The sequence below is a fragment of the Macrotis lagotis genome, chromosome 2 (genome assembly GCF_037893015.1).
Source record: "Macrotis lagotis isolate mMagLag1 chromosome 2, bilby.v1.9.chrom.fasta, whole genome shotgun sequence".
NCBI classification, from domain to species: domain Eukaryota; kingdom Metazoa; phylum Chordata; class Mammalia; order Peramelemorphia; family Peramelidae; genus Macrotis; species Macrotis lagotis.
Genome location: NC_133659.1, coordinates 95,185,367 through 95,196,505, shown reverse-complemented (window position 1 = coordinate 95,196,505; position 11,139 = coordinate 95,185,367). Strand labels below are relative to the sequence as shown.

The 11,139-nt window shown below is 32.8% G+C and overlaps 1 protein-coding gene across 1 annotated transcript in view; it reads right to left on the bottom strand.

Moving 5' to 3' along the window:
• Positions 1–11,139, bottom strand: part of CRB1 (crumbs cell polarity complex component 1) — a 286,152-nt gene that overhangs the window by 250,022 nt on the left and 24,991 nt on the right. The gene's annotated exons all lie outside the window — the stretch shown is intronic.

Below are 11,139 nucleotides of genomic sequence, written 5' to 3'. Positions count from 1 at the left end.
AAAACCTGAATGGAGACTTCTTAGATTTCTTTATATTGACATAAGCTGAATTCAGGTAGCAATTAAAAGATTTAATCTATCCAATTTGCTGAAGTAAAAAAAAAGGTCTGGTAAATAGTTGGGGAAGCTGTGTTCAGCCCGCATCCACGTCACTAGATGAGAAATAATGCAACCCATCAAATTGACCAAATTGTCTACATAAATGCAAATAAAGCCTCAATGTTTCTTGATTTACATAGGTATATATATATATATATATATATATATATATATATATATATAAACATAAAATCTCTGATTTTTTTTCTTTCTAACAGGATGCTGATCCTCCAGACAAGTCCCCTCTTCTGACTTTGTCTCTTACAAATATAGAAACCTTAATGCTTAGAACATTCCAGTGTGGAAATGTACTGTTTTCTCGATGATTGGAAGTTCCTTGGCTATGACCAAACAGATCTGAAATTCTTTAGAACTAACTGAGTGGAGCCTTTTCTTCCCTATAAAACACCTGTATCCATAATGATGAATACCCCTGAACTGTCTGAAGTACAGTCCAAGGAAATCTAGCTCATTGTCCACTCACTCCCTTTCTTCTTTCTATGTCTTGAATTTCACTCTATTTAAGAAACATTCCCAGTTCTATTCCTAAAATGCTTCTTCCCAGTCCTGCTTTGGAGATGTCAGTTAGCCCCAGTCCCTGCTGAGGGAAGATAGTGAAATACGTTAGTTTGAACTTAATTGGTCTCAATCCTAGGTCCACTATGAAAGGGTTAAAATACTTCCCTACTTTGGAGGTGTCAGTGAAGATCCTAGATGATAGATTTTTTTGGATCTTCCTAGCAGTCGCCCCTTGTTGTCTAGGTTACCAGCTCCCGGGTATGTCTGAATTAATCCACAGTCTTTCCTTTGGAGGGTCTATCTTTTTGTACACTAAATGAAAGCATTGATTTGTTCATCTAGTTCTTCTGTGATGTCCTTTTAGTTCCAACAATAGTCTCTGACGTAAATCCTAGCAGTTCCAAAAATAAAAAGTACATTTCAAGAATATAAAATACAGTTTGATGTTTGTGACTATGGTTTCAAATGTTCAAGAATAGGAAAGGACATTTTGTCCTTTTGGTTCCAGGTAATTCTCCTTTCATGACTATAGTCATCCCAAATTAATACTTTTTCCCAAATCACATAGGGCAGTTTAAACACTCAGGCTATTCATAATTTGACTGTATGATGCTGAATATTTGTAGACACTCTCTATTATGAAAGGACCATGGAGAGATCTGAGGATTTTCTCCTGGTGTTGGGCTGGTTATTTTGGTCTCTTGAGATCCCTTCCTGTAGCTTTATCTGGTTACTGAGTCTTCTATTAACTCTGGACCCAATATCTAGTAAAGAAGTAAGACAAAGTGTAAAGAAATTTGGGATGTCATGGAAATAGGGAGGATGACATTTTAATGACTAACTTTCCCATATTTGTTACAGTTTTTACATTTATATATAAGATTTATTATTCTCTTTTTTGGTATGCTATGATTAGGAAATACTAACACCATGATCTCACAGGAATAAAATATTACAAGAAATCCAAAGGGCAATGGAAAGCTGTGTGGTGGGTGTGAGGAGGCTGCAGCATATTACCAACCATGACTCATTCAGGAGAAATGGTAGAAAAGATATTACCAAGAAGAAAGTAAACATAGTAGACTGGGTCATGTTGCAAGAGTAAGAAACAAGTGAAGAATCTGAGGGATATACTGGTACCTCTGGGATATCAAAAAGGATACAGAATGGTTTCCATTGTATTAGATGGATATTCTAAAAAGCATTTATGAGTGATTGAAATAAACACTGATTTAGTATTGACAATGTACCGAATACTAAACTTTAGGGATATAAATACAAAAGCCAAGAGAATCTCTTTCCTCAAAAAGCTTATCTTCTAATGATAAAAACAACACCGAGAGAGTAGTCATGGCCAGAGAGGGGCATGTTGATCTGGGAGAATCATGAGACTGCAACAGGGTAGTAGGGTGAAATAGAAGATCCATGTACAGAGGTGATTTGATCACAGTTCATGGTTCTAAAACTATGGAGATGAAGTGAAAGGGAAGAAAGGACTTTTCTGAGTGGGTGGGAAACCAAGTAAAGCACTGGGGCTGTTTGAATAAGATGTTCTGGGAGAGTCAGTTGCTAATCTGGAGAGAGGGAGCCCACCAAGTTGGAAATCATGGTCTTTGGTGTGAGTGGCAAGGAAGTGGCTAGTGAGAGAGTGGAAAAACATGGATTAGAATTGCCTAAGGAGGTTTCATGTTATATTGGAGAGAGAGCATTGAATCTGGGTTCAATACTTGGAATTTCAATGAAACTCAACAATTTTATACTTTTGTCCAGTTTATATTTTTTAAAGTTTTTGTTCCTCTTCCCTCCCAATTTTTATAATTAGTACCTTTATCAGTAAACAGGCAGATGTCTTTGAGCAAGTCATTTAAAGACTTGAGACTTCAATTTCCTCAAATATAAAATGGGAGAATTTGTTTGTATCCATGTACGGTCCTTATTAGCTTTAAATCTATGAGTCTATGATCCTCAAGTAGTGGAAGGAGTGGTTATAATTTGTGCCCACAGGAAGGATACTAATGAGATCAGTGATTCATGTTCATTTATTAAAATGCAATTTATTAAATCAATTCTTTGATTATTCCAACATTGCTTAAAATGGTTCAGCTACTCCACCAATGACAACTATTTCACAGGATGAAGGTGCTCTTTTAGTATTTTAGCTAGTTAAAAGTGTTAAAAAAAAGTGTTAAGTAGTTGGGCTTAATGGTATATCTGATATAAGATTCAGAAATCAACACCTACAATTGATAGCTGTTAGTTTCAATTACTCATTTTCTTTTATTCTACCTAACTGCTGGTAGAGGTGCTAATTATCAGTAAAAATAATAAGGGAAGGAGCGGGGATAGAGGTCTTTAAAAAAGTTATAACTGCTCTTCAAATAATTAGAACTAGTTATATAAAAATATTGAAATATTGCTGAACTGAATCCAGAGCAAGGGATGGTCATGGACCTAAAGCTAGATAATGGTGAAGAATCAGGGCTAGAGATAAGCAATAGCTTTGTAGCTCTGACCCTTGGAGCAGAGTAGTATTTCATATCTAGTTTCCTACCTATCCTGAAGCTCAAATCAAAGGGGAGACTATAACAGTATCTCTGAACCATCAGAACCTTCTAGCTGGTTGATAGTGGTTTGGTCCCACAGCAGTCCATGCAGGAAGGCCAAGGGTTTATTTGTTCTGACCCAAACCTCAATCAGAAACTTGCAAAGCTCAGAACAGAAAAAACAGGAAACAGAATTCGTCCTGATTCAAGGAAATTTAGGTACCAAGATAGTTCAGTCCTGGATAGAGCACTGAGTATGGAGTCAGGGAGACCTGAACAAAAATGCAGCCTCAGACATTTGCTAGCTCTGTGACCTTGGCCAAGTCATTTAATCTTTGTATGCCTTAATCTGCTAAAGAAGGAAATGGCAAACCATTCCAGTATCTTTACTAAGAAAATCCCCCATAAGATCACAAAATATCAGACATGACTGAACAACAAAGCAGCTTATCAGTAATGAAAATCTATAAGGTCCCCAGCCGGAGTTAGCCATGAAATCCCTGAAAAATTCAATATTCAATACCTAAAGAAAGCTGCAACAAGAAACAAAAGTACACAACAGGATGAAGTAAGAGCCAGACTTCTAGATTTCCTCTAAAAAGTATTCGGATTATGGCTTTAAGAAAAATTACAAAGTTAGCAAATAAGGCTAAACACAAGAATTCCCATTATCATGAGCTATTATACTGGTAGAGATACTCAAGATACAAATCCAGAAGAAAATGACTCCAAAACATCTATAGGCAATTCTCAAAGAAAAACATGAACAAGGTACAAATTCAACTAGAATTCTTACAATAAGTGAAGCATTGTGGTTTTTTTCATTTAAACTAAAATTTTGCAAAATAAATGAGGAGTATAGAACTTGGAAAGAGAATTAAGAACTTAGTTCAAGAGGTACCAAAACTGACTGAATTAAAAAATTCAAATAAATCAAATGGAAGTGAATAACTCCATGAGAAAACAAAATATATTAAAACAGATTCAAAAGTCTGAAAAACTATATCTCACAGAAAAAAATACCTGAAAAGAAGAGGGAATTTATTTATTATTTCACTACCCGATAGCAATAAAAAAAAAGGAGCCTAGACTTCATTTCAAAAAATCATAAAAACAAAACCTCCCCAGATCTCTTAGAACTAGGGGAGTTGGAAAGAATGGAAGAAACAAACAAACAAACGAATGAACAAATGAACCAATGAATGAATGAATGAATGAATGAACAGGTAAATAAATAAATTATGGAAAGGATCCACTGGTCACTTCTATAAATTCTCAAATGAAAAATTAAAAGAATATGATAAATATAATCCAGAACTTCAAGCAGCCAGAAAGAAAGAATTTGAGTACCATGGAGCCACGGTCAAAATAACATAAGAACTAGGAAAAAAAAATCACATAGTAATTAACATTTGCCACCATAAAAGAGTAGAGAACTTGGAATAAGATAATTCAAAAATCAATAAAATATAGTTGAAAATTGAATATAATCTTACAGAAAGAAAATTGTATACTGAAATAGAAGTCTTCTGAGATTTTCTAATTAAAAAAATAAAGCTAAGGTGAAATTGAAATAAAATCATGAGTCAAGAAAAATATGCAATCACAAGAGATTAAACAAGGATAGAGTATTCATATTCTTTTTTTTTTAAGGTTTTTTCAAGGCAAATGGGGTTAAAGTGGTTTGCCCAAGGCCACACAGCTAGGTAATTATTAAGTGTCTGAGGTCGGATTTGAACCCAGGTACTCCTGACTCCAGGGCCGGTGCTTTATCCACTGCATCACCTAGCCACCCCTCACTGTGCCACCTAGCCACCCCTAAAGTATTCATATTCTTAAAGGAGAAGATGATAAACACGTCCCCTTCAAATTCCAAATGTTATTAAGAGTAATAATAAAAAAGAAAGCATTGAAAGAACAATGCATGACCACAAAATGATCAACAGAGGATAAAAGAAATAGGCTGGTGGGAGGGCAGAGGAGGAAAACACTAGAGACAGAAAAGATATAGAAATTTTTCCTCACAAAATTACTTAAAATATTATGTTAAAAATATGAAGAGGGGAGTGGAAAATTATTTTCACTTTTATCTGAACTGCTCAAAGCAGGGAAGAATATACATATTAATTGGGTGCAAGTATACATCTTACTCAACAAGGAAATAGGAGGGGGGAAAAGAGAAAAGGAAACAAGAAGGATAAATCCAAGAGGGGATTTATCTTATATCACACTGTGAGAACTGATACTGAACCCACTCTTTACTCACCTATCTTTTTTTTTTGTATGAAACAGATAGGAATCAAAGACAGGAAAAAATATAACAATAGGATGGAGAGAAGTACACAATTAAGATTCATGACTGAATGGGAATGGGATGAACTCATCCATGAAACAAAAGGAGATAGATTAGAAAGAAGAATCCAGGGCAGCTAGGTGGCATAGTGGATAGAGCACCCGCCCTGGAGTCAAGAGTACCTGAGTTCAAATCCAGCTTCAGACACTTAATAATTACCTAGCTGTGTGGCCTTGGGCAAGCCACTTAACTCCATTTGCCTTGCAAAAAAAACTAAAAAAAAAAAGAATCTAATATGTTGTTTTCAAAAAACAGATTTGAAACAAAAATTGACCCAGAGTTAAAATGAGGAACTGGAGCAAAATCTTTGAGTAAAAAATAAACAGCAGTGATAATCATGAATTCAGAGAAGGAAACAGTAAATATGTACTTGTTTAAAAGAGATAAAACTGTCATGTGGGAAACTACACTATGCAGAATACATTATAGAAGTTTAATATCTGATATAAATATGACAAATATCATAGTATGTAAATACTTAAATGAGCTAAATTACAATAGTGGGGAACTTCAATGAACTTCTTTTATACCCTGAAAAATCAAACAAAAAAGAAAAAAGAACATGAACAGAAATTTTTTAGTTAGATGTGATTGATGAATTGGAATCAAACAGATTAGATATATTGCTAAGCAATACAACTGGAAATTAAATAACACTAAATAATGAGGGGTCAAATAACAAATCTTAGAAATAAGAAAGAATTTCATTAAAAAATAAACAATAAGACAGTTGAGAAAAATTTGAGGGAGAAGCCAAGGCAGTCATTAGGGAAGAAATTTACGTCTCTAATCATAAAAGAAATAAAGAACAGATCAACAAATTGGACATGAAACTAAAAAAAAAATACTGCTAGAAATCTAAAACATTTAAAAATTTCCAATTAAATATCAAATTAGAAATCTTGAAAACTCAAAGAAAATGTTAACAAATTAATAAAATTGAAAACAAAAAGGCACTGAATTAATAAACAGTTGATGCTTTTAAAGATGATAAATCATTAGCTAAGCTGCTTTTTTTAAGAATGAGGAAAATTAAATTACTAGCATCAAAATACAAAAGGTAAATTCACAACAAATTTTTTTTAAAAATTAGAAGCAATTTTGCCCAATCACATAATAAAAATGTCAGCCAAATGAATGAATATTCTCAAAAAATATAAATTCTCTATCCTTTTTAACAGAACAAGGAATAGGAGACAACAGAGCCTCAAAAATTGAATAAGCCATAAATATATTTATGGAGGTCAGGGAGAAATAGGATAAGATGACTTTATAGGCAAAATCTACCAAATATTTGAAAAACTGTTAACTCCAATATTATTTATTGCTTGGAAAAAGAGGAAAAGGACAGGTTCTATCAAATTCATTCTATAATGTAATGATGATCCAGTTATTTGAACCAGAGAGAGACAAAACAGAGAAAGAAAACTATAGCCTAATATGCCAATGAACACTGGTGCAAAAATTGTAAATAAGATATTAGCAAAAGGAAACTAACAACATAAAGAGCCCAATTAATTACATAAAAAGCAAAAACATATGATTTATCAATAAATACAGAAAAAGTTTTGATGAGATATAATATCCAATCTTATTTTTTAAAAAACTAGAACCTACAAGAAAAATTATACTTTTTTATATGAGAAGACAATTTGACAAGTAACTAATACCTATTTTAGTAGCATTTATCTAAAAGCAACAAGTAATATAATGAGTATAAACTAAAAGTCTTTCCAGTGAGATCAAAGGTAAACTAAAATTGTTCTTATTAACATTTTAATTAATATAATATTCAAATGATAGCTATATCAAAAAGAAAAGAAAAAAGAAATTGAAGCAATAAATATAGGCAAAGAGGAAGTCTTTTTTGGGAGATGATATGATGGTTTACTTAGAGAAAATTTAAATGTAAATTATAAATTAATTGAAATAATAACTTCATTAAAGTTGTAGGATATAAAACAAATCCACACAAATAATTAGCATTTCTATATGTTACAAATGAAACAAAGTAGCAACAGATAAAAAATTCCATTTAAAATAATGACAGAATGTACAAAGTACTTAGGATTTGGCCTGTTGAAAGAACTATGTGACTGCAAATACAAGATATTCTTCATACAAATAAAGATAAGTCTAAATAAATAGAGAAATATTCATTGCTCATGAGTAAACCAATCCAATAGAGTAAAAATAAATTCTAATCATCAAAACAATCTTGTATATTGGTTAAGAAATATATCTATCATTGAAACATATTAGGTATATAATATATTGAAACAAATTAGCATAGTACACTGGAGCATTGTGGTCAGTAATTCCAAAGACCCAATCTACTGGGAGGTCAAGACTCACCATTAGACAAAAGAACTGAAAAGTATTATGGCAGAAACTAGATACAGATCAGAATCTCGTAACATACCAAAATGAGCTTAAAATAAGTACATGGATATATTATACATAATAAATGACATCATAGGCAAATTAGAGAATCAAGGAAGAAATTACTGTTTGGATCTTTGGATAGTGAAAATTCACAACCAAACAAAAGATAGTTTTGTTAAAATAAAATGAATAATTTTGATCATATAAAATTGAAAAATCTTCTGAACAAATATAACCAATACAGCTAAGATTAGAAGTCAAGCAGATAACTTAGAGAAACTCTCTGCAGCAATTTTTTTCTCATAAAAGACCAATTTCTAAAATTTATCAGATTCAAATTTACAAGATAAATGATCAAAGCATATAATCAGAAGATTTCAGAGGAAGGAACTCAAGCTCTTGGTTGCAATATGGGGGGAAAAATGTTCCAAATCACTAACTAGCGAAATGGGATCTAAAGAAACTCATACCTATTAGAGGTGCGAAATTGATCACCCCAAAAAAGGATATTGACCAGTGTTGGAGGAAAACATGCATATAGTATATCCATTGCTATATCCAACCATTCTGATAAGTAATAGGGAACCATTCCTCTAAAAAGTTAATAAACTATTTTTTTCCTCTGTGATATCATTATTTAGTCTTTACTACCAACATGATCAAAGAAAGAGGAAACAGTATTCTATTGTACACATTTTATAGTAGCTCCTTTTTGTTATTGAAAATAACTAGAAACTAATTCCCCATTAATTGGGGAATTATAATATGAAAAATATGATAAAACATGATTCCACTTCAAATGTTAAGAAATTATGATGGGGGAAGTTTCAGATAAACCTGGAAAGACATATGGACTAATATAAAGGTAAAGTGAACAGAACCAGGCTGAATAATTATACAATAATGGTATTGTAAAGACATTCTTTAAAAACTTTTAACAACATATGACTAATCAAGATTCCTGAGTAGTAATGTTAAAAAATGCTATCCATATATTTATTACAAGAATTTTTTCTTCTTCTTTGCAATTAGGAAGGGAATGAAAAGAGGATAAAACAGATTTTTAAATTGAAGAAAGTTAATTAAATTAATAAAAATAAATTAAAGAAAAATAAAAGAATAGAGAATACCTAAAATACCCTCCCCCAAAATTTACTAACCAGAATGAGATTTGTTATTCTAAAGACTCTTTAATCACTTTTAATCATTTTCTATTCAGAAAACATTTCTTTTGAAGTTAATAAATTAAATTCAAATCTAATCCAATTCACAAATCAATTTTTGTTTCTTATATACTAGGTATGCCTACATGCATCAATAGATTCTATGGTTATTTTTTGGAAATTGTTAATTCACAAATGTGGGAAACTCTTGAAAATACCTCCACAAATGCATCCATAATTTATGATCTTAACGAGCTGCCTGGGGAAATAAAAAGGTAAATAACTTGCTCAGGATCACATCCTTATTCTGGAGTCACTTTATAATCAACTGTTCCAGGCTTCCTCTCTCTGGGCAACAAAGACAAAACAAAACACTTTATGCTCTGAGAGTTCCATGCTACATATTACTGAACAAATATAACATGTAACAAGGTAAGTAAAATAAGATTTGAAACTGTAAAATAATAACAAAAAAACATAGGTAGAAAACAAGAGCCAAAAAAATAACATTATTGAAGGTACATGAGAATACTAATATAGCTAAGGCGATTCTAGAAATGACTTGGTAAGTGCAGCCTCAGGTGGCACTAAAAATTCAATAAAAAATAACTAACATTTATGTGGTGATAGAAGGTTTGCAAAGTACTTTAAAATTATTTTCTCATTTGATCCTTACAACAACCTGGCAGGCAGATACTATTACTATTTTGCAGATGAGGAAACTGAAACAGATGGAGGTTAAGTGATTTATCTCTTACTAGCTATATTTGTCAAATTGCTAGTAAGCATTAGGGATCAAATTTGAACTCATGTCCTAAAGCTATGACTCCAGGTCAAGCGTTCTATCTACTGCACTATTTAACTGTCTCCTAAGAATCTAAGGTAATGAGGAAATGTATTCTATGCTTAACAGACAACTTGCCCAAAGGCACAGTTGTGGGGGCTATAATGCCTGTCTTGAAGAATAGAGAAAGAAGATCCTAGGATCATACATTTACGACTGGAGAAACCTTAGAGACTCTTGAATCCAACTATCTAATGTTATGGTAAACTGAGGCACAAAAATCACATACCTAATAAGTATCAGAAAAGACTTGAATTCTGTCTTCCTGTTTCTAAGTCTAACATAATTTTCACTTCACAATTAAATTTTAGGATAACAGATATTACTTCAATAAATGATTACTCTCCTAGCAGAGCAAGATAGTCAACAGACTCAAGTATTTTGAATTCATAATACTCTTCAGTAATATTTGTTCCTATCAAATTTGACTGACATTGGTGCCTGGAAGGAAGAAAAGGAAAATTAGAAATTCACTAGTACAACTGAGAAAAGCTTCACAAACTTGCTGTGAAGAAAATATTCTGTAAATTTGGGGACAGTTAGGAAGTGCTGGGGCTAGAGTCAGGAATACCAGAGACCACACTAGACTGTGTGGTCCTGAACAAGTCACTCAAACCCTATTTGCCTCAGTTTCTTCATTTGTTGACTGCAAATAATGATAATGTCTATCTCCCATGATTTCTCTGAGGATCAAATCAAATAATAATGGCAAAGTTGGCTGCCTGGAATATGGTAAGTGCCTTATAATTATTACTATTACTAGATCTACTTCCCTCTAGAAGTTCTCTCTAATCTTCCTTTTCTATATAGATTTCTCCTTTTTCATGAACCCACTATCAAGAGGAACCATATACACTCCTTGCTTCCTATTGCCACTTTTAGAACTCCTGCTGCTGCCATCACTCTGCATCCCTTCTTCCTTTGAGGTTTATTCCATCTCTCCATATCATGCCATCTAGATTTTAGCTACCTTCCCAAAGAATTCAGTATTTGGTTCATAGTTTTTTTCCTTAATACTAACCTCTGCTCTCATACTTGGATACTTCACTATACACAAGGATGTTTCCTTGAAAATCTCAGTCTCCCAGCTGACCAACCTTCAATCCCCCACCATAGCCTACATCTTCATTCCCACTCTGGTACCCACAGGAATGTCCATATAGCCTGAAGTACCCTTCTCTGATCATATTGACCTAATCTTCCATCTCTCCCTCTGCTTCATTTTTCTGGAAC